Source organism: Cyprinus carpio, chromosome A12 (genome assembly GCF_018340385.1).
Source record: "Cyprinus carpio isolate SPL01 chromosome A12, ASM1834038v1, whole genome shotgun sequence".
NCBI classification, from domain to species: Eukaryota; Metazoa; Chordata; class Actinopteri; order Cypriniformes; family Cyprinidae; genus Cyprinus; species Cyprinus carpio.
This window is the reverse complement of record NC_056583.1, coordinates 26,787,111-26,811,603: the sequence shown is the minus strand read 5'-3', so window position 1 is coordinate 26,811,603 and position 24,493 is coordinate 26,787,111. Positions and strand designations below refer to the sequence as shown.

At 35.7% G+C, this 24,493-nt stretch overlaps 1 pseudogene; it reads right to left on the bottom strand.

Moving 5' to 3' along the window:
- Positions 1–2,523: 2,523 nt before the first annotated feature.
- Positions 2,524–23,887, bottom strand: LOC122147071 (annotated as a pseudogene).
- Positions 23,888–24,493: the final 606 nt, after the last annotated feature.

Genomic DNA, 24,493 nt, shown 5'->3' with positions numbered 1-24,493 from the left:
AAATTCAAGCTGGGACTTTATGGCTACTTTTTACATCAGCAACTAGATCAATATCGTCACATTCATACTTTTAATGCTTATTGTTTATGCAAATGTTGCTTTATTTCAATGTCAGAATTTTTTTTTTTTTTTTTTTTTTTCATAAACCCCATCCATCAGGATCAGGATTTAGGTACACACTGGTTATTATCATGCTTGTCAACTATTTTTTTATTTTTATAATAAGACCAAAATCTCAATCATTTGCAACTAAAATATGACTGTTGAGGCAAATTTAGCTGCTACCCTCAAAAGAATTTAAAGCCCTAACCGCACAACTTCACCTTTAAGTAAACACTCTCTTATCAGCAGAACTGATGCCTTATCCTCTGTTATGTTTTTTCTCTACATAAGTAAAGTTATTGAGTCAAACATAGAGAAGCGGATTACAAAATATAAAGAAAAATATGTTGTCCAGTAGAGTGATTATAAGTGCCATGCAGCAATGTGAGAATCTTATGAGGGCCAGTGTTGTTTCTGGTCTCGATACTAACACGGGTTTTTTTGTGATGTTCCCTCTGTCCTCAGTAAATCACATCATGGTGCTATACTATAATATATTTGATAACTCATTCATTAGGTCTATTAAAAAGAATTAAGTCTGTAATTATGAGTTGGAGAGCTGGTGATTATAACTTCAGATCTGTATTTTGGATACAAGTAGCCGAAATCATTTGTTATAACGATGAAAAAAATAAAGAACTAACATTGACCCTCATAGTACATAGAGGTGAGGTGGTGGGTTTGAACTTTTTTGATAGAGTCTGTATCTAGTCTTTGCTTTAATTCTCTGATGATGATGATGCGTGCTGTGATATGGGGTTTGATAGCTTATATGTATATAGTTCAACTGTGGGGGAAGCTTTTGTTGGGTTGGGATTTTTGTTAATTTGTTTACAAGCATTTCAAACTGTTTCCGCATGGCTGTGAAAATGTATCGCTGTTGAATTTGAAAAAAAAGAAGAAATTTTTTACACTGAATTAAAAAAGGATACTCAAACACTTTATCTGCTGAAGTTTGTTTTCCCTTCTTAGTACTTTAAGGCATATTTAATTTTTTTTTCGTAAATGTCTAAAAATAAGGACAAAAACTGCACATTACAAACAACAGGAAAAATACAATATAAGAAACAAATTAAATAAACAGTGCTTTAATATTTTTCAGGTACAGAATATTTAACAGTAGCAATCATGTAAGAAATACTACAGAAAATTGGATAAACCAAACGTAAAAAAAAAAAAAGCACTGAATAGTCTTCTCTGTATGAATTAAATACGCAAGCTACTAAAGTTATTCATAGTCAAGAGTGCGTGATTTTCTCATTTTGTGTTGTTGTTTGATTAACATCAGCGACATAGAGAGCAGCAGGTTTATTAGGCTGCTGTCACTTTAAGACCTAATGCACAGATCCAAGATGCCAAATACTTTGAAGAGACACAATTTAGGAAATACAACTCTTATTAAAATGCTGTCAAGGAATAGTACCGTTTTTAACAGCAGGGTATTACAATGCTTTTCTGGCATCGGTATATATTGTGCAACACGTGTATAAATATAGTCATAACAGACTGGCTATTTTTAAAAATGTTAATTGTTTTTGGTGTAGAACAAAGAGACATGGTTCTTTAAAAGTTATTTAAAGCAGGTACATTTCATTACTATAAAAATTTACCTACTAAAGTCATATGGAGTGAAGCAAGCGTTTGCTATGGAAATAAAATACTGTGCAAGATTTACAAGTAAAACGTACGCTTAAACATTCAGTGCTCACTCCCACTATTACCAAGTGCTGTATAAAAAGCACAGTACATCCACTAAACAAGCACTTTAAATAAAAACCTTTAATTAGAAGGTTTATCAGCCAACAGCGTCAGTTCAGTCAAACGCTTTCATCTCAGTGGTTAATGGGTCCCAAACCATGAACAGCTCACATTTACAAAATTAAAAGGCTGCAGTTTCTACACTTCATGTTATGAACTGATCATAACCACACACACACACCACACACACACACACCACGAAACAGGAAAGTCAATGGATTGTTGCTGGCTCTAAAAGTTATTTCAAACTCTCCATGGTTAAGACTAGTCCTAAAGCAACTCATCAGATACTATACAGCGCTTTCAAAGGGCCATCGATACTGCAGCAATATTACTGTAAAGCAAAGCAAGAGAATATACAGATATGTTTCAGATATCAGTTAACGCTTTCTTCTTTTAAAAAAAAAATTATATTCTAGACTTACATTATACAGTAATGTTAAATCCATATATTTCATCTTACATCGGAGATATAGATCATGATCAAACATTAAAAACCAACAGATTTAGAAATCACAGTCGAAATAACACTGGTTTAAAAATATACATGTGAAGGTTTTCTAAAAATGTGTACAAGTGTACTGAAAAAGAGAACAAAGGAACAGAGAGGCATGATGGGACGGACGATTGTAGAGGAAGTAAAGAAAATGGGAGAAATGAGAGGAAGAGGGGAGGCTCAGAGGTTGCTGAAGAGCTCATTTCTTTTGCTCCCAGTCCATCTGCGGGGCTCTCTTGTTAGAGCGTTTCTCTGGTGAGCGCGTTCCTTGGCCTGCTGCAGCGATATGTCCAGAGATAGTCCTGGGTCTCACTTGGAGCCTTCTCTTTTTGGTTTGTCCTGCAAACATTCCATCATTAAAATGAAGATGTTATGTTAATATTCCATGTACTCAAGACTGTGGTGCATGGACACAAACCTCTGGTTCGTGAGGTGCTGGCTGGAGCTGCAGAAGTGGAGGTGTTGGAGGAGGTGCTGGAGGTCGACAGGCTCATAGCTACTTTAGGTTCCTCCTGAGTTGCTTTTCCATTCACCTTCAACAAAGTATTGCCATTAATAAAAAAAAAAACAACATCAACAATTAAAAGCGTAGTCCACCAAAAAAATGGAAATTCTGTCATCATTTACTAACACTCATGTCATTCCAACCCTGTCTGCATTTCTTTCTCCTGTAGAACACAAAAGTATATATTTTGAAGAATGTTGATAACCAAACACTTTCTATCTCTGCTGACTTCCCACTGTATTTTTTGTCCATAACAGTGCTACCAACATTCTTCAAAATATCTTGTTCTTTCACAGAAGATAGTAAGTTCGGAAGGATGTGGGGTGAATAAATGATGACAAAAATTAAGTGGGTTTTCCCCTTTAAGTGCAGTACCAAAAACAAACCCCTAGATGGACCCTGAGGTTTCAGTTCACAGTCTGATTATGGGGCCTGTCCCAACAGCCACACATGAGGTAGGTCTTGGCCAAGTGCATGTGACAGGAAGGACACACACAAGACTGTCCCAAGTAGGATAAATGCCAAAGCTAAATCCACACTATCTCTAATAGTGCTTTGGTGCATTTTTTGAGGCTAAGAGTATCCAATAACACATCATGTGCATGAACTCGTGTGATTTTGAAGAAAACTTTACAGTGTAAGCTAAATTAATTTGATGTTACGTACATATATAAGTGTTGCACATATTGTTTGACTATGCATATTTTGTAAAACATTTAGAAGGGCTGTTTTTATTTTCCAAGCATCACACATTAAATGTTGTTTTGTCTCTTACACAGGGACTACATTTACAAGTTTATTTTAAAGTGCATAGTACTGGAAACTGAAGCTCTTTAATAACTTCACTTGCATTTATACAAAACTGTTTTATAAGTGCGTCCCATCTGGTAATCAAATGTTCTACATACACTTGTGTGTTCTTCACGTTCTCGCCGTCTTGAGTTGAATACAGGAAGCATGTCATGTAAGCGCACAAATGGTCAAGTGCAGAGACATGAGTGTTGGGTGTTGGGACGGCCCTGTGCTTAGAAGAAACTACTCATTACATCTGTAAGTGGACGCTATTAAGAAATTAGCAAGAGCTACAGTCATCTTTTTTTTCTCTATTTGAACAAATTGCAAAGAATAATTAGTGAGTTGGAAGGGACTCAGATAGCCATGAACTGAAAGAAAGTGTTACGAAATACTAGATCCTCAAACCAGAAGTTTCTACAAGTTTTTATACCATCACCAAACCACTTTGATCAACAGGCATGGGGACCCTGATGTAATGCAGATGAAATGAGACATTTCTCCACAACACAGACTAAACTGAACAAATCTCAAGCTCCATCTAGGGCTTTGAAACTCTTTTGAAAGTTGTTTGTAAAGTTTAAAAGTCATTTTATACAGACTGAACAGATTGAGCAATTTCTAGCCAATGAAATATTTCAGTGCAGAGCCTAACTAAAGAGATTTATATTTGCTATAGAATTTCTGATGGATTAGATGAAGCAAATGAAAATTTGCTTCTGTTTTGCTTGTACTGTATGTAGCCAAAATGTTCGTGTCGCGTGCTCACAAGTCTCCATTTATTTGATTAAAATACAATAGAAATAGTAATATTATGAAATATTATTATAAATTAAAATTATATTCAAATGTTACTTATTCATGTGATGGCAAAGCAGAATTATCTGCAGCCATTAACTCCACCTTCAGTGTCAAATGATCCTTAAGAAATTATTTTACTCTGTATGCTGATTGGTGTCTTATTATTTTTTATTATTAATGTGAAAACAGCTGTGCTGCTTAAAGCATTTTGTGGATATTATGATTCTTTTTTTTTCAGCATTGCTTTGGAGTATTATGTTAATAAAAGTGTTAGAAAAGAAATCTTGAAACTGTGCACTTTGTTGCATTAAAGAATTAAATATTTATTATTTCAATATTATAATATAATTATATTCATAATATTAATATTATATTTATTTATAATTACATATTTATTAAATAAAAATTAATATATATAATATTTTTAACTGTATATATGTCATAGCTCTCAAGTATGTTGTTTAGAAACTTTAAATTCCAAAAATATTTTTAAAATAGAATTGCTTTATAGCTCCCATTCTAGAACAACTGATGTAAACCACATGATCCACAAATCTCTAAAGTAATATTGGTATTCCAGTTACTCTCAAACTCTCTGTGATGGACTCCAGCTGAGCAAGAGCCAGACAAATCATCTGAAGGTGAAAGAGGATCTGAGAAACGCCAGCGGTACCAGTTTGTAGAGTTTGATAAAGCTACAGATGTTTTGTGCTGTCGTGAAGAAATAGAGCAAAAACTCTCTCGCACACGCTTGAGATGTTTTTATCTACTAGCAGATAACTGGGACATGTGGAGCTTCCATTAAGTCAGAGGAAGCAGTGATGATCTGCTCCAGGTTATCAATTCTCTCAGCGCGTCTAATCTAGCAGTGGGAAACTGACAGAGAAGAGCTGCTAGAGAGGAACCAGGACACGCATTAAAAGAGGCCTGAAATCTGGTTATCACAGCCTCCGCAGATTTACCCCCCTCGTCCTAATGCTGCCTGTCTAATCCCATCACTGATGCTCGGACACTACTACACTTTATCAGCCAATCAAATGTGATCATGCAAATTTAGCATGTGCAACTAAACGAAGCACATCACACGCCCACTTTGCGAGATGTGTAATAGGTAACACACATATTTGCTTGACACTTATGAAGATAAAGTGTTCCACTTAAGTCTGAATACATTTAGGCTGATGATACACAGGGCATCTTTTTTTTTTTTTGAGCAATTTAGCCGGGCAACTGTTTTTTGAGCAATGTTGCTTGGGCACTTTCCCATTGAGAAAGAGTAAACACATTTCTATGTGGATACTTCAGCTAGGCCGTGGCCGTGGGCCTTGTGTCTCACCTGGCTGCCCGTTGACAGCAACACTGCTTAAAAAGTCCCGTGTATCATCAGCCTTATAGATGTCACTCACCTGATCTTTCTGCATCAGGGCTGGAAACAGACTCCGGAAGAGGACCTGAGAACAAAGAGGAAGGGAAAAGATCAATTCATAGCTTTCTGCAGATGCATTTTTTAAAGACTTATGATCAGATATATTGGTCTCAGTTCAAATGCAAATGTGTGTGTGTGTGGGGGGGGTTAGCATATTCATGATTACTGGCCATCACTATTATTTGAACCAAAATGCCATGGCACAGTAGAGTCATAGTACAATGGTTGAACAGTAAGTTTTTAGAAGAAAAAAAAACTTCCAAGAAAAAAAAAACAAAAAAAAAAAAAAAAAAACGGAAGTGGGCAAAAAGCCTTTTACGGAATTGATTGAGATTTTTTTGGAAACATGGCTGTTGTGGTTTGAAATAATGAATAAAAGATGTGTGTGGATGCAGCTGTCAACATTCTTTCAGTGAGAAATGGAAAAAGTCCAACAACCCAGAGGCAAGCTCATCATAGTTTCGCCAATAATTTTCTTATACATTTGTTTTTATTTATTTAATTAACTTTTTTTCTTATTTCACCTGTTGCTCTATTTGCCCTCAAAAAAGCCTTCAATGAAGTGACCTATATGTCATATATCATGTTATGCCACTTCGTGTCATAGTGGGGTGGCTGGAACACAAACAGGAGTCGTTTGCCTGTCTGGCACATTTAGGTTGGGGGTGACTGACTTCCCCTATTCTCATACTTCTGCCATGGTCCTGATCACCACTGACAACATGCCGGCAGTGCGCTGTTGACTTTGGCTAATTCTCTCATGTACAGACAGTGCCACCGCAGGCCTCGAGTTGATGTTTAACCAGCAGTCTGTTACTATGTGAGTGTGTGTGTGGTAACATCATCTGAAATGTCTGACAAAGTGAACAAAGTTGTTCTTGATCAGCAAAAACCACACTTAAGGTCGAGTGTGAGATGGACAGAAACCCACTTTGCACATGAAAAAAACACGCAATAGCTGGTTAATTTGTAACGCTGGTACCTGTGAGGATGTTTCTCAGTCGGAAGGACACCCACAGCTGCTGAAGAAAGCGTCTGTCTCAGGATCCACCACCAGCAGTCTGGTCTCATCTCCTCCTGTCTTGATGGCCGCCACCACTTCTGAATGCTGCATTGTGTGCACAGCAATGCCATTCACCTGCAGGAAACAACAGACAATAAATCATGGATTTTGAAGCAAAGATAGAGACTTCAAATATAAGGAAGAGTTGTGGGAACATTGCAGGAATGCAGGAAGTCTCCATTCATTCTGATATATCTGGATATTTAAATGAACAATTGTTTCCCTGGATCATTCAAAGCATGTGCATGAGGTGGTCAGCGTCTGTGGTTCAGTAGTGATCTTCAGGGGACATTTCATGGAAAGTTTTATTTTTTAATAATTTACTTATTACAAAAGCAAGAACACCTATGAAAAATAATGTATTAGAATATATTTTATACTTCAAAATGACAAAGTCTGTTAATTAGTAATTTCCTGGTCAATTTAATTAATAGCTTTACGGTAATTTAATCTAAACGGTAAATCTACGGTAATTTCATTTAAATGTAAAAACATAATTGCATTAAAAAATGGTTACAAATTAAAAATTAATTATCTCATATAACATTATTTTTTTTTATTATTGTTGATTAGTAATTACTTTTTTCCTAAATGTAATTTTCTTGCGTTAAGGTAATTTAATTTTAATGTAATAATATTTGAAATAGAGTTTCAATTTAAATGTAAAAATATAAATACATTACATAAAATAAAATTACAAATTAAGAATTAAATAAAAATTAATTATTGTATGTTATTCTCCTTTATTCAATTTGTAGCAATTTAATTTTTAGTTTTAAAGTAATGTTTTTTTAATATAACAATTTAAATATAATGTAACTTAAATGTAAAAATATAATTAAATTTAAAGTCATAAATTATATTTAAAAATAATTAAAATAAAAATTATGATTTTTCTTGTAAATATTACTATTCTGATATATCTGCACTATTGTTTCTTTATGTCACTATTACTTAATTTGCACTATTCACACCAATGCAGCTAGACTAAAATTTTGGCAAGTGCAAATGTGTAACAAGTGAGTTTTTGTGTCTATACATACTATAATATATACCAGCCAGACAAAGCACATCTCCTTTCTCTGACGCTCATGTTCATTTGAAGTACTTATGGGTCAACAGAGAGTCTAATCCCATGACCATGACTTGCTCTCAGAGAGGAGACACCTGGGAAAAGACTGAGGTTCTGCCGATCTATCCCATAATGCCAGAGGCTAAGGAATCTGCGTGGGAGATTCAGGGCAGGAGTGGGCTCTTAGGAATGCAGACCCCCCCCACTCTCTCGTTCTGCAGGCAATTAAAAAACAGCAGAGAAAACAACAGCCCCCTTATGTGTCCTTTAAACACAGCCATATTAGATACACACACACACATAACAAGAGGCCACACTCACAGAAAGGAGAATTAGCATCTGAGTAAGCATTAGACACACTTGGGTTTGTGAACAGGCATAGCATAGCAAGTCTTTATCGTCATGTTCAGGTAAGCCATGTGACTCCACACGATGCCTGACATTTAAATGTCTCAGCTCTCTGGAATCTGAAATGAGACGTGGCAAATGGGAGTGAAACTAAGAACAGGGAGACTGTGAGAGTGTGAAAACACTCAGAGCTTTCAAGCACGGCCGCTGCACGAAGTCAGCGTTCAAAGAAAAGGGTTCGGTGGCATTCTAAAGGAAATGAGACGAGGCTTTAAAATGAAAAGTCTTCTCAGTCAGGCCAGGATTTGTGCTCAGGGTGAACAACTACGTCAACCAGTCACACGACCAGTCTTCAGGCAGTGAAAGGGGCATGATTTTTTTTTTAAATGTGTGAAATTAAAACTGTGAAAACACACATAACCACAGACCTGAACTACAAAGCAGCCAAAACCATTTCACCATGACCCTCAGAACATTTACATACTTTTACTGAAGTCACGTACATACACTTCACAGGCTTTGGGAGTGACAACCTTATTTAAATCCAAGAGTGATTCCCCTGTATGTCACTCAAATTGATGATGACTGACCATAATAATATCTATATCAACATAACACTTGACTGGAAAACAGTGACGCATCTCAGATATGCTTTTAATGACATCATTAGTAACTAGCTGCTAATCTGCTATCTGTTTGTACGGACAATACACTGTTTGTCATTACCTGATTTTTGCAGGAATTAATTCAAGTAAAGAACAGATTTCACACTAGTAAAAACCAAACTGTGTACAGATTAGGATTAAACACAAAGAGAAATTGGTCTTTTATTTATATTTATTTGTCTAACCTCACTTTCTTCATATCTTTGACCTTATTTACACCAGGTAGTAACACACATTTTAAAATAGGACAATGATAAATACGTAGATTTTTTTATACATAAAAATAACATAAACAGGGTATTTTTCTTCCTACCAGTCTGAACTTTCTTAGGGGTCTTTGGGACCTCTATCACTTAGCCGTAGTAAGTGGATTGAGCCTGGTTTTATATCAGTGGTTTGATAAAGATATGTGGCTCTGATCTCTCCTCAGGAGTTCAGTAATCCCAGCACTCCCAAAGAGACAGTAATTACATTGGCCACTCCTTTACTGACGGATAATGAGATTAATGCTCTGGAAACACAGTCCAAACTGCTCAGGCATTTATAGTTAACGCTCTCTGTGCAAGTATAAAATGTTTAAAATAGCACTCTAGCTCGAAAGATTAATCCTTTATATATATATATATATATTTTTTTATATATGTATATATATATATATATATATATATATATATATAATTTTTTTTTCTGATGTCAGCCATAAACAACCTATGGTTAGGCTAATGAAATACTTTATAAGGTGGGAGAATTTTTTATTGAAATTATTACTAAATACAATGTTTTTTTAATGAATGATGTCAATGGCTGTATCTAGAAAGCAGAATGGCTTCTGGCTGATATAATGTCACTATATACATAATAGATAAAACAATTATAGAAACTGAGATGTACAAAAAATGACAGAAATTGATAGAAAAATTATGTTAAAAAAATAATTAATAATAAAAAAAAAGTAAAAAAGTAATTTATAATATATATGTACCCAACTGTTCAAAAATATGCCTTTGTCAGTAAGATTTTTTTTGTAATGTTTTTGAAAGAAGTGTCTTATGCTCATCATGGCTGCATGTATTTACAATTTAAAATAGTAGTTTTCAAATTTAAAATAAAATTTATGGGTGACGGGAAAGCTGAATTTTCAGTTCTTTGACATTTCTTCTTATTAGCAATGTTGAAAAACCGTTTTCTACTTGATTTTGCGGAAACCATGACTATTTTTTTTTTTGATTATCAATTCTTTGATGAATATAAAGTTCAAAAGAACAGCATTTATTTAAAAATTTATTTAAACTTTAACTTTTGATCGAATTAAAAGAGTTCTTGCTAGATATTACAATTATTACATTTCTTTCAAATCAAAAAATCATACTGACTTTTAAGGAGAGGCATTGAATTACAGTGATATATACAGAGAAAGAGAGAGAGAGGCACTCTCTGAATCATCAACACAAAACTTTATTACCATACATTCCTGAAGCACACACACAAAAGTTGTTTGGTGTATGGTGTTATTATACCTGCACTATTTTATCTGAGGCCGAAGTCCAGATTTCTTTCTGCTGGGGAGTCCTCATCCACCGCCATGATGTATTGGCCGGGTTTTGACTTCTCTGTGTGCAGGTTAAAGCCATATATCCAGTGGCACCCTTCTTCATGTGACAGAGACGTGGACGCAGCTCGTTCTTTTGATTCCTAAAAAGAGGGACAATAAAACAAGGAAGGAAATTATGATAAACGCTGATATACTGATATATCTTAAACACACAAAGCAAAATGTATAAATTAGGAGAACATTTCAAGATATCAAATACATATCAATTCCTTATCAATCATAATAAGATATATCTTTCAAATGTAAACTACAGCTAAGAATATTGTGCAAAGCCAATTAAAGTCAGCAACAATCCTAATTCCCTTCACTGCAAAATGTTGGAATCAAACCTTCACTACACACCAGAAATAAATTCAGAATAAATTCTTTCACGTTACAAATGTGCATGTGAAAATCCTAAAGTACAACAGAAAGAACTTCCCAAGTGAAGCCACCGACCCCAATCGATACATGAACAAGTCACCTGCTTCCTGAAACATTTAAGCTTCCACAATATTCTGAGCAACACTTTCTAAATAAAACCTACAAAGAAATCTATTAAATGAGGAGAAATAACTTGTATACCATTTTAAAGAGGACTCAGTACGTCAACATCCCGAGATGTGAAGCACAGAAAAGTAGAAGTAATTTATTTCTATACCACCTGACCAGTCATCTGTGTACTTCCTTCTTTAGCAAACCAGTCTATAACTATATGGCTGAAATTATAAAAAACAGATAACAAACCAAACATCTACATGCTGTAGTGTACAAATGCACATATTGATTTATGGATGAGTCAAAACTAAACCTACAGGAACTGGAAAGTATGAAAACAAATACGGAAGGAAATTTTGTTCAAGTTTATTATAAAATTATATTAAAATTATTATATAATATAGTTTTGTTTATAGAGTCCAGTGTTTTGTCCATGTCCAATCAAATAAAAAAACCCCTTCATCAACAAAAACAAAACATGCTACAGTAAAACAAACACCCAATAATATTATTAATTCTTATTAATAATAAAAACAATAACAATAATAATAAGCTACTACTGCTTATTATTATTATTAATAACAAACAAACATATATAAGCTGATTTTAGGCCAATGTTTATTCTTATACATTCCTCAACAGCTCCATCAATAAAGTTTGAGTATAATAATAATAAAATAATAACAACAACAATAACAATATATTCATTATTTGTGTTTATAATTACTATAATTATAAAATAATTAAATAAAACCACCCCAACACATGATTCACTAAAAACAAACAAAAAAAAACAACAATGATAACCAATAATAAAATAAATGCTGTGTGCTGCTGTTGATGTTATATTAATTATATACAATAACATATTTACATAATATATTAATTTATATATTATAATAATTATATATTATATTAGAGTTGATATAAAACTGATATTTTGTCTTATGCATCTCCACCAGTCCCATTAATAATACTTAAGTATAATAATAATAATAATATATAAATTATTTATTTAAAATTAATACCAAAACAGTAAAACAAGATACACCATTTATGAGATTAATCATGATAAGTTATTATAATCTTTACATTGACCAGTTTTATGCTTAAAAAAAGCTAACTCAAAATCATTACAAGTACCCCAATCAATGAAACTGAACAGACCAACAGCAAACCTGTTCACCACACAGGTAAAGTGTGTCCACGGTGCTCATGATAGCCTAACCCTGCCAATACTAAAGGGACAGCAAAGCTGCAGTGTACAGGCTACATACTTCCTGGGAGGTTATGCTCTTCTGGGGAAACCGGATAGCAGTGAGGAGAAGGTGTTTAGACTAGGGTCACTGAATGTGCTCGACACGATTAAACGCAATACTGCTCTACAGAAAACCTAGCTGGGGGCTAACCACAGGTCGCAGATACAGCTGACAATAGCAAACATATCTTCCATTACTGTCCCCTAAAGAAAAATGTGCCTGACTGTAGCCATTAATGAAAGAAAGAAACTCTTTCTAACAGGGTGACTATGCAAAGGCAAGACCTATCTAAGCTCTGATTAGCACAGGCTTAGCCGCAGAGGCCATATGTTACGCTAAGCGTTTTAAGCTCTCCTGCTGAACACAAGGGTGCCACTGAAGAGTTCTGTTTGAGGATGGTTTTGTGGACAGTGTGTGGTTTAAAGCACAGGCCTGGTAATCAGAGCCATGAGCTATTACTAAGTGTACCCTTGATCAAAGCACTTAACCCCCAGACTGCCCAGGTAAAGACTGTCCCTGTAATAAGTGTACTATATGTCACTTTGGATGAAAGCGTCAGCTAAAAGACTAACTGCTCACTATAGAGCAATATGGTATCTAAATATAAAAATATGTATGGCAGAAGGCCACGTGACAGAAAAAATACTGTATTTTTGTTAGTTGTATTTACTAAGTATTAAGTATTTACTAAAAACAAAAAATGTGCATAATAATTAAAATGCTTTTTCGTGAGCATGCCTCAAAGTTAACCAGTCATTTCAAAGCTGCCTTTCCCTGCCATCTATTCAAAGTAGGATGTGCACACCACATTCACTTAAGTAACAGGTGACTGATCAAGAGGATGCGAAAAATGAAATGCAAAAAAAAAAAAAAAGCACACACTGTCATTAATGCTTCCAAATAATTTAGTGAATTGCAACATTTTTTAATTATTTGTAAAAAAAATATTTGGGAGCAAAAAATAGAAGTGTCTCAATCTTTTGTATTTTCCTTGCCATCTACCAATAATTCTCCCAGTGATAACATTGTTTATTATTATTTTCAATGCTCATACAATACTAAATGGGGATAAAAAAAATGTCTTGTTACAAATCTGGTTTTTTTTTGAAAAAGTCAAGAGTCATATATGTACTGTATGACAGATAAAAATAATTGTATTAATCTATTTTTCTGCTCACTGTGTTTCTGCTGCTGTGCTGTTAAAAATAAACCACAGCATCTGAAGCTCTTGTAGCACTTTTACATCTTTAAATGCTTTAGTTCTTAAAGAAGCAACGGAACGGAAATGGGGCTTAAACGACCCTGAGTGCTTTGTGGTGTGTACTGCTTTGTTGTTTTGACACGCTGCTCACTTTAAACTATAGAAACACCTTTCTTCACGACTATTTAAGGTATTGTTCTAGCACAAACATGCTGGATGATTTAGCAAACATGTTCTTGGCTTTAAGCACTGACCAAACTGGCAAGAGACTAAACATTAGGTCTTATTTTTCACCCTGCGAAATGGTAACTTTCCTGCCAAAGTGCTGTAGCCAAGTTCAACAATGTTTGACGGAAGGTTCACAATGTCCTGAGAGGACTGGACATACAGTCAGGGATATTATACAATGTTATCCGCTCTCTGGCTGGGTTTTTCGTCAAAAACACGTGTGACGGTCACAATGTTTTTAAATGCGTGTGATACTATGCGCACAAGCAGACAGAAGATCACTCAGCGTGTACTAAAAGATACACCCCCGCTGTGATCCCGCTGTGAAGATATACAAAGCTGTCTGATAAAGCCATAGACTTATCGCTGTATTGGTTTTTCTTGTGTCTTCATTACCAATTACATGTAACTACTGCAAAAAAAAAAAAAACTCTTCCAACCAAGGCAAACACTTTTCATAAGCAAAATTTGGGTTGGAAATTATGAACTGAACAGATGAGAATGATATAGTACGATATGGAAATCATACTTGATGCATTGCCACTGTTATGAGAAGCAAAAGATATGTAGATGCAGCGGGTGAGGTGAGCTGATGGCTCCGGCATATCTCTGTTTGGTCGTGTCGGGGGTGAGTAAGGGGGAGAATTGTGGGAAAGGACTCGGGTGTGGTCTGCTATCTCTGAGAAGGGTTTGGCAGGGGCCCACTCATTCACAATGCAAAGATGACATCATCAGCTTCGATTAAGATCCCTGGAACACTGCAGTATGATTTTTATGAAAGAAATCGTAGCAAATCCACATGAAGATAAGACACTCTAAAGAAAAATATTTTACATATGATCTAAGACAAAAGGAGGTGAAAGTCACAAAACTCTGTCGAGAACAACTTATTTCACCCCCCCCAATCCCATTAAAAGTAAAAAAAGATATTGTATTTGCATAAAGAATTAAGCTTATTTTTAGAAGTACGATTTTCTTTGGCATTGTGATATTATTTTTGACAATAATAATTCTAATTATATTCATAAAAAAATTCTCAATACTTTGAAAAAACAGTTCTACATGTTGTACTACATTTAATGTATATAGTAACACAATGCACAATGCAAAAACTCTTTCTTAATTTTGCCTTCATATGTAAAATATTTTTAAAGTTGTAGTTAATGGGTATGTTTCTGTTAAATAGCTTGTTCAATCATTTGTCACATTCTTATTTAGCACAAAATGGTTTTATTCCACAAATGTTACAAACTACTGTTTATCAAACCCATGTTTTACTTTAGATTAGAAAAAAAAAGAAGAAAAGAGATACTTCTACACTTGGTTTGTGCTTATTATAGATCTGTGTCTGATTTTTACTCACACGAGCAGGAGTTTTTCATTTAAGAGAATCAGTTTTGCGAGCAGGGCAAGAACAACCCTCAACAAAACAAACGGAAATGAGATGAGAGGAAATAAGTTTCTAACAATAAACTAGCATTAAACTATGACCATGCCATAATGCAGAAAGCCTGTGATCTTTTGTTGTTATGCAAGAAAAACAAAGTTCCTTTTCATGTAGAGTTCATTTTGCTGACTAGATAGTCCCCTCTGGGCCTCCTTTGGCCCTTAGGTTATTTTCAATATAGGAAGCTGAGTCAGCAGAGGAAATAATTTCCCCCTGTCCACAGTAGATGTGGGGAAGAGTCATTTTTACAACTACAGTGTCTGACAAAGACCTTCATTTCATGCTAATCCTCCTGAAAGTCTGTGTGACATAACAATACCCTGTAGCTCCTGTGGCCTTCAAAGTGACTATCGGCAAAAGAGGTCAATAACTAATTACACAGAAAAAAAATAAAATGTAGCGATAACTATTAGGCTTAAAAAGACTCTTTCTTGACTTTTCACATACTGTAAAACAGAGAAGTGTTCATGTTGATTTTAAGCAAATTTTTTAAATATATTGCACTGCTTAGTATTTTTTCAGCTATTAAAAAGAATGGGGACTGAAGTTTCCAGCCTCAAAAAGGATGCAACGTTGTCATTGCATAATGTTTTCATCAACTTGTGCATTCTTTTCTAGATCGCCTAAATATGATAGGTTTGTCCGAGGAAACACCAATATGAATATTATAGTGCATCATAGCATCAGATCATTAAGACATGTATTAACATTATGCAAACTCATCATGGATATTTCCCCAATGTTTATTACCACAACGGGGGAACAAACTCACCCCACAGTCAAGCAGCATTCATAATTCATCACTTTTAAAATCTGTGCTCATTTTTACATGTGGAAAAATAACACGGTCAAACCACAATTCCACAAACAGCATGTGGTGTATAGATATGCTTTTCAGATTAATGGACGTTTACTCAAAAAAAATTAACGATTATGTCAACATTTACACATCCTCACATCATTCCCAACCTATAACCTTTTCGTTCATCTGTGGAAACACACACAAAAAAAAGGTATTTTTGAAGAGAAAAAATGTAAGTTTTTTTCCATAGAGTTGACAGTACAATGTCAGTAGGGTTCAAAAAAAAACACTTTACATTATGTGACATTAAAAAAAAAAACATTCAGACAATTTTTCTTTTGTGGTCCATTGAAGAATGAAAAGTCATACAGGGTTTGTGGAATGTTTATTTTTGGGTAGCTTGTCCGCCCATACATTAAGTAAGTGGAGTCGGGGAGAAAAGGCCCTAACTAAACCCATCTCCGCTTAAGGCAGGGGCCCTCAGTAAAATCTACACCCGCCCTATTAAAGCTACTACAAGTTCAAGAATTTACAAAGGTAATGACTTTATAGCTCAATTTCAGTAACTTATAAATCTTTGGTCCTTTGGTTTGACTCAACTCTTTGCAGGATTGAACGGCTATAAGTTTGGTGCCAAACATTGAAAAACTGATGATTGAAAACAAAAAAATTAGTCCTTAAAAAAAACACATAAACCTGGGTTTTTCCAAAGTAAAAAAACAAACGCTTTATTTTAAAAATCTTCCTAAAATTATGTCATGTGGGTATACTTGCCATTATTGGTTCACCACAAAAGCAATAAAAGGAACATTTATAAATTAGTTATGAGGCAATATGAATTATATGAATTGTGGAAGATGGGCAGAGATGGACCAAAAGGAACAAGAAATATATTTACAGGACTGAGGCTTTGAATCAAGATGTGCACTTGCCCAAAAGCTCAAAACAGGCCAATTATTAACCTATAGAGGAATTGAAAACGGCGAACCCACAGCAAAATGCATAAGACAGGTAACAAAGAGAAGTTGGAGTTGGGGGACTTATTACGATTGTTGTAACTGCCCTAATGTAATATACAATGCAGCAGGGGGGGGGGACCACAGCAGGGACAAAACAGGTGATCTTTGTAAACCCAGCGGAAGTGGTTTATACACAATGTGTTAAACATCCCTCCTCGCCGCAAAGTTACAACGTCAAGCTTGCGAGTTTAATTTGCAATTATAAGTGGTGCTCATCTAGAGAATATTGTATTTGGGTCTGCCTGAAATTGAAAATGGGAATAAAAAATTGAAAAATGGGAAAACATTATGGGACATAAAATTTACCATTTGTGCTTTGGCCCCATTAAAAACAGGTCCTGCACTGATAAATTAGAGAGTTAGAAAGAAGGGTTGTCCTAGGTACTTTTCTCTCGGTTGTGCTAGGGGTATTTCAAAGGTTTTTTGTGTTTGTGGCTATGCCGCTGCTAGGGTTAACAAAGTGATGTTGCTAGGAAAAACAGCAAAAATTGAAAAAGCAAGGTTAGTTGTCAAAAACAGGCCACAATTTTAACAAAAAAAACAGTTCACATATAGGATATTTTGGCAACGGATAATATGGTTTCCTCAATGATTTAGGTTTAGGCGGACAACAGTAAACAGTTTGTGTGAATGTATGTCTATTAATTGTTCACCAGGCCAAAAATATGGTTCAATTAAGAAATGATCAGGAAACCTCTTGTTAATAAAGAGTAGACAATTTTGAGGGGGAAAAAACATTAGAAACAAAAACATAAAACCCAAAATAGAAAAACAGAAAAAAAATAGTTTTTATTCCCTAAAACCCTAAAATAGAAAGTTGAGAAAATTAGCTGGTAAAGAATATCAGATACAAAAATACGTGTATTATAGCTATTATCTCCAGGGCTCGCGCAACAATGGATTACATTTGATTAATGATTTTAGATACGAGTTTCTTCACATTTTTTAACAAAATGCAAGATTTAGGGCAAAATTATAAATGAAAAAGGGGGCTTATAGTATTTCTAGGACAAACTTCTGAAACATTTCTTTGTGAAAACTGGAAAATTGGCAAAAGTACTAAAAACTATAAACTAACATTTTTTTAAACAAATCCACAAATACTAAATAATACAAATAAAAAACCAATATCTTACTCTAAACAAAACAACTTAAAGGGCTTTGCCTTTTGCGCTCGTCTATTAAAAATTAGAGGCAAACCACGGGATTTTAATCAAAACAAATCAAAAGAGAAGGTTGCTAAACACATGTTTATCACGACTGTAAAAAAGCAAAAAACAACAATTGGGTTGGACTTTAGCTTTGTGGAAAACCTATACTAACATAATAAACAATACTGAAACAAAAACCAAAAACGGCCGACAAGGGTGGAATGAGACGTTTTGGGAATTGGGTCCATCTTGGACAGCAGGTGGTCGCTTATGGAACAGCCAGGTTATTTTATCGGCGGCTGCTTCCCCCTTTAAAGGGAAACCCGGGTATTAAAGGGGACTTGTATGGCCTAAATATCGTCTTCAAGCCTCAGACATTCAATCGCCAACAGACCGTTGGGCCTAAACGTCTGAGGCATAACAGGACACAAAAGTGGAAAAAACACTTCAGGACTGTGTCGAAGTCGTTCATCGGATTGGTTGAATTTAACAGGGATTTTCAGCGAGACCTGTGTGTGTCGCGGTCTTAAAACCCAACGTTCCACGGGAAGAAACAAAGGATTTACGTTTAGCGCCAAAAAAAACCCTTTCAACGAAAGAAGACAGCGGGCGTGTTTCCAACCTGTGATGACAAGCGCTTATCCTAGGATAAGCTAAACGCTGGATTTTCGCAAAACGTCATGTGAAATATTTTAAGATGTTTGCAGGCATTACGAATCTTTAAAATACGTCTGACGCGTTTTTAAACACCGGTATTGGGTTCATTTTGGTGACATTTCCGCGACTGGGACGAATGGAATGAAGCAAACTGCTGAGTGGGTTGGTTTGGACATGTCTTTGCGTCAAACGGCCTCATAGGCGGGCCTTGGCCAATGAAGCTGCCACTGAAGGTCTTGGCTACGCGGAGAGACATAGGGCTTAATATAGCGTAAATGGATGTCTTTTACTCAAATATGTAGGTAGAAAAACCCATTAAAGACTTACGTTATTTTAAAAAATCCACCATCGTTTTATACATATTTGGGAATATGGGGGGGGCGCCATTATTTCAATGACATCAAATGATTGAGCTACACTGGACGCTATCCGTTTTTTTTTTAATTTGTACCACTTGGAATATGATACGATGCCACATTGTGCGGCTTTTGGTTGTTTGTAGTTCATACGAGTGCAACCAGTTGACATCATTGAAATAATGGCCCCCCCATGGTCCAAAATACGTATAAAACGATGTGTATTTTTTAAATAAGTAAATCTTTCAGGGGTTTTCTATTACATATTTCAGTAAGAGACCGGAGTCATTTACGTTATTTTAAGCCAAACAAGTCTTAATACTCAGGGTTCCCTTAAAAACCGCATGTACGTAATGACGCACAGGCGATTTCTTTTACATTGTTTTGTTAAAGGCACAATATGTTACTTTTCGCCGCTAGAAGTCACATTTTCAAAAACAATAGGCTTGTTTGAGATGCATCGGCGCTGCACAGACCAATCGGTGCATGACACCAAAGTACCGCAAGAGCAGTTCAAAACGCTTTAAAAAAGACGTCTGCTCTCTAATCACACTCCACAGTACTTGATGTCATACGCCGACCTCGGTCTGCACAGCGCCGATGCCATCTCGAACGAGCCTTATGACGCTATGAAGTAGAGTGGAGCGATCATGGGAGATGTCATTTTCACCATCCAGATGTCCGAATCATGTTCACGGATGTAATGAATTCATTTTTGTGTTAACCTGTACCTTCCAAAGTTATGCACACATTGAATACATTATACAGAGAAAGCGAGGAAAGAACATGTACATTGTCAAGGAACAGTATATGGCTGACTTAAGTCTAGCGCAAAAAAAACCTCCCTGTCTATACACTGTTTGATGAATGAATATCCTACTTACATCATAAGTACATCTGCACTTTGTTGTTTATGATGAGATAATTGCGAGAGGAGAGAGAGCAGAATCAGTCAGCGAGAGCGCAATATTAACTACAATCCATTTCCAAGCGAGTGAACAACATGAATCAAGGAAGGAATTTTATATCATTATTCAAGATAGCCTGTCGGGCAGAGCATTGATACATTTTGTAGCCCAAGTGGAAAACTCAACAGCCCCCAGGACGTCGGGCTAGCGATTTTGCAAGCCCTGTACAGTGATTACGACCACTTTTACCAGTCTATACCAGTAACATTTGGTGAAGTTTGGAAGTAGGCCACTTCCATCTTTTCATCGTCCACTTAAAATGAGGCTAATCTAAATAATAAATAAAACACTGAATGAACAGCATAGTTCCTCTACTGCAAACACACAGAATGACAAGCACACAATGTAGTGATTGATATATCATCACATGCCACTTATTATAAATAGAATCAAAGCAAACTATTGAGGATTGTTCCAAAGAAACACACCCTTTCTTTCCTCCCAACACACCTGCATTCCTGAAGAAAACTATGTGAAGGAATCATTATCAGAGAATGATTCAAATATCTGTAATGTCAGGAAATTTTTTCAGACTCAGACACTGATCTAATTTTCATAAATCATCCGTTCTGCCTCTTTTCCATCATTTATTGCTAAACACAATGCGAGCAAGCTGTCTAAATGTTATCTGCTATGAAAACTCATCTCAGAAAGTAAACAGCATCCCACAGGGAACTGTCATCAAGAACAAAGCTTAGTCTGGGTTTAACTGACAGCCGATCCAAGGAACCTCCAGCGGCATTTTACTTCTGAATGATCACAGAGAGGAAGGATGGAAACACAGGAGGGTGAGAGGAGAACGACACAACAGAAGGGCCATTCATGGGTGACTTAGGACTTCAAAAACACACTGATAATTGCTGGAAAAGAAATGTGATTACAATCCATATTGTTCCGGAGACTCTAAATAACTGTAATTGAGCAGAGACCTTCTCTGGTCCACCAGGGTTATGATGATTAACGTTATTTCTGGCTCATGCCACATAATCAGAAAAGGGACTGACAAACACTGGCCTGTATGTCTTTATGTGCAGTAAAAGAATAACCAGCATCAAAAACTGCACACTTGATGTTTGCTTTTGCTGTGCTGGCACTTTCGAAAACTTAATTGCCTTCTATGGTAACTTGTAACTAGATTTTCTAAAGAAAATGTAAGTGGAGCTTGCCTGTGCAGAAACTCAGTCACTATGGTATTCTGGGTGGTTGCTAGGGAACTGTGTCACTCCCAAATGTCTATGATAATCTCAAAATAATCCATATTATTGAGCAATCATTCAAATAATAGAGTTGCTTTCTTTATTAGGATGATCTTCTGTAACTTCTCCAAGCCTGATGGCACATCCTAATCTATTACATAGGATGAAAAGATCTCAATCCTACTCTGTGGGCTTCTTTCTCTCTAATCTTGCTTCTGCACCCAAACAAAGAGTAACTTTCCACAATAACCCCCTTCACTGCTCAAGGATCTCCAAGGCAAGGGATTGAAACTTTATTGGGGTCAGCTTAGTCTAAAAACAAATGTCCTCATCTCGAACAATTACAACTCAAGAAAACCATGAACTATATTTAGTACAATGTTTTATTTACCGTCTAACTGATAGAGCTCCATTGAAACTCAATGAAAAAAAAAAAAAAGAAATCAATAAATTGTCTCCAATGACTTTGATTGACTGAATGAAAATTAAATGAATGTGGATAATAGGGCATCCTCTTAAAGGGATCTTTCCTCATTTTCTCATCCTCATGTTGTTTCAAAACATAAAAGAATATATTTTAAGATTAGGTTAGATTATTTTTTATTTCATGTCTGTACAATGACAATCAGTAGGGTCCAAAGTGGTTTGGTTCCTCAAGTTATTTAAATTATCTTCTTTTGTGTTCTGCAGAAGAAAGTCAAACAGGCTTGGAACAACACGAGGGTGTGAGTAAATGATGATGACAGAATTTTCATTTTTGGGTGTATTTGTGTCATGAAAGAGAATGTGCCCACTGCAATGCCTTCAAATTTACATCACTGGAATAAAGATAAAGCTTTTAATATACTTATTGCGCTATTGGTGCAAATCACTTGGAAGACCTTGTACTGTTACATACAAATTTCATATCACTTGAAACTGCACTTGTTCATTTCCTCACCAAACACTGTGTTGTTTTGGGCACATATCCACAACAAGTGGCCTGGTCATCAAACAATGTGCAATGGATGAAACTTGCCGTAAGAAAATGTGAAAATTAGCTTTTCTGTAGACAAGCTCTGCTGGGAATATAATATTGGTAACTAGTATAATATTCAAAGATTTTTGTCTAAATCGTTAAAGTTATAAAAAAATGTACTCTATGAAATGCAATACCTGCAAAAATTAACTTGAATACACATCTACTATGATGAACATGTTTTTAATTGTTGAATTAAAAGTCATTTTGATAGCTTTTGCTTGGATTAAAGTCAAAAATCAAAAAGTCAAAAGTGGTAGCTATAACTTTCCAGCCAGAGTCTAGTCAAAAGGATGAATTCCTGAAAAAACGATTAATTTCTGTAAACTCAAGTGTATTTAATGTCCAGTTAAAGTATTTTAGTTTAATGGTTACACCACTTAACATTTTGAGAGTTACTAAATCAGAATATATGTGGAAAAAAAAGTGTTAGGCCTACAAACATTCTTTCAAAAATATGTAACCAACATGCACATATTTACTATATCATGTTATGAAAAATATCTGAAGTGTGACGCAACGTACACATATTTACTATATCATGTTATGAAAAATATCTGAAGTGTGAATAAACACATATTAACTAGGCCTGTGTCATGTTATGAATTATATAGGCTACCCAAAGTGTACGGGGACACTCGTTGAACTTGACGCACGTGCAGAAGACTCAACTTCTCTCGCATCTTGTTCGCAGCATCATCAAGATCCAAAATAATCTTCATTTAAGTGATGTAAATTTACTCTTATTTTTTTAAGCTGTTCGTTTAGTTGAACTGAATATTTAAGCTGTTCGTTTAGTTGAACTCACCTTGGAGCTCACGCTCAGTCTATCCATGCGTATGTCCCCGGTTTGTTTCCGGGACGGGGGTGGACTCCCTTGGTGTCCCGTTCTTCACTTCGTCTTCATGGTCCGATCCAGCACTGCTCGCTATCGGTATGCCATCAGTCACATACTCTTTCTGGCACTTCAAGTTGTGCTTCTGCAGCAGTTCTGCGGTCTCTGCATCCATCACGATAAGCTCTAGTTGGCCCGTGATGCCTCGTATGCGGGACACCACCTGTTGATGCTTCTCGTCCTCCACATTCTCCCCGTTCACGAACACCAGTTTGTCCCCGGCCTTCAGACCCGCGGCGGCGGCCGGAGAGTCGGGCTCCACATGCCGAATGAACTGGCCTAGCTTGTTCTTTTCGCCGTGGAGATGAAAACCGTAGCCGTTGTCCCCTTTTTCTAAGACGCACAGCTTTGGCCTGAGGTCGCTGGACATTTTGAAACTTTAAGACTTACAGATACACAAAAGTAGCAGTCCGGCTAGACTTAAAGTTGGTGTCAACAACGAAAAGTAGTTATGTCAAGAGAAAACTCCCACTCCGCGTCTTCACTGTGTTGCAACACTGCAAGTCAAATCGCAGTTTTCTTTGAAGTGTAGACAGTCAGCGCTTCACGGACCCGCCTCCGTCTTTTACTCTCACTGATTGGAACTTTCACCTGTCAATCAGAAGAACGTCATTGCGCGAGCTCTCTGGCACAGTAAAAAGGCACAACCACAAACTATCTTGCATCTTTTTGGCATTGTGTTCATACAAGAAAACTTTGGCAAGACATTTGCCAGTTCATTGTTAACTTCATAAGTAATGACACTGATGTTTTGTTTGGATCTTTCACTTTTGGGAAGCAATATAAAAAAGGTTGCAAAATATTTTATTCACAAATGCAAGATTATGAAAGTTAACCCCCCTTTTCCTCTTACTTTCAAGAAGATATTAAGATCTACATTAAATCCTTGTCTACCTCCTGTAACAAAAATGCAACTAAAACTTTGAATGCATGCTCACTTTTTGTTTTTGTATAATTTTTGTTTTGTAGGAAACATTATGTTTATTGTTATGTGATCTGTTTAATTTTTTTCCATTTATTTATTTATTTTTAATGTAATTGTTTTTTTGTTGTTATTTTATTTTTATTATTATTTCTCTCCCTCTTCTGAATTTTAAGTGCTATGTATTGTTTGGCCTTCCTTTTCCCCTGCTCTTTTCCTTGGAATATGTTTTTAAAGTGTTTAATAAAATAAATAAA